Source organism: Meleagris gallopavo, unplaced genomic scaffold (genome assembly GCF_000146605.3).
Source record: "Meleagris gallopavo isolate NT-WF06-2002-E0010 breed Aviagen turkey brand Nicholas breeding stock unplaced genomic scaffold, Turkey_5.1 ChrUn_random_7180001873976, whole genome shotgun sequence".
In the NCBI taxonomy this organism is placed as follows: Eukaryota; Metazoa; Chordata; class Aves; order Galliformes; family Phasianidae; genus Meleagris; species Meleagris gallopavo.
The window spans coordinates 1-903 of record NW_011138631.1 but is presented as its reverse complement, the minus strand read 5'-3'; the positions used below and the strand labels follow the sequence as shown (position 1 = coordinate 903).

Sequence of the window (903 nt, the reverse complement as noted above, 5' to 3'; positions counted from 1 at the left end):
CAGGAGGACCCAAGACTTCTTGGAGGACCCCTAGGAGGACTGAACACCCATTGGAGAACTCAACGCCCCTTGTAGGACCCCTAGAAGGACTCAACACCCCCAGGAGGACCAAGACCCCTTGGAGAACTCAACACCCCTTGGAAGACACCTAGGAAGACTCAACACCCTTAGGAGGACTCAACACCCCATGGAGGACCCCTAGAAGGACTCAACACCCCTAGGAGGACCAAGACCCCTTGGAGGACCCCGAGGAGAACTCAACACGCGTTGGAGGACTCAACACCCCTTGGAGAACTCAACACCCTTGGAGGACCTCTAGGAGGACTCAACACCGTTTGGAGGACCCAAGACCTCCAGGAGGACCCAAGAACCCCCCTCGGAGGACTCAGGACCCCCAAAACGCACCTTGAATGTCATCATTAAAGGTACAGTACTTCTCCCTGTACTTCCGGAGGAAACGGAAGGCGTTGTGGTTCCCAAAATCCTCAAACTGAATCAAGGTGTTCTGCCCGTATCTATGGAGGAGAGCGACAGTCGGCCATACTGGGGAGGGGAAGGAGGGGGGGTGTTCTTAAAGGGCAACGCACCCCCGAAAATGGGGGGATGCTGTACCTGTCTGTGATGGCCTCCATGAATTCGTCGATCAGCTCGTCGTAGGCCGGAGAGCGGTCACGTTTTTGGTACAATCCCATATAAAAGGGGTCCTTTAAGAGGCTCTGGCGGGGGGGAAGGAGATCGGGGGTTTTTAGGGGGGTCTGGGTGGGTTTAAGAGGGTCTGGAGGACCTACAGGCAGACAACAGTGGAATGGGACTGGGGAGTTTTTATGGGGTCTGGGGTTTTTTGGGGGTCTGGTGGGTTGAAGAGGCTCTGGAGGACAGGCAGACAACAGAAGGATGGGATCG

The 903-nt window shown here is 55.8% G+C and overlaps 1 long non-coding RNA gene across 1 annotated transcript; it reads right to left on the bottom strand.

Moving 5' to 3' along the window:
* Positions 1-441: 441 nt before the first annotated feature.
* LOC116217679 lies at positions 442-739 on the bottom strand. Its single transcript, XR_004162373.1, has 2 exons — positions 613-739; positions 442-515 (listed from the first exon to the last, which is right to left on the bottom strand). It is a non-coding gene; the product is annotated as an uncharacterized LOC116217679 (long non-coding RNA).
* Between the last annotated feature and the right edge of the window lie 164 nt (positions 740-903).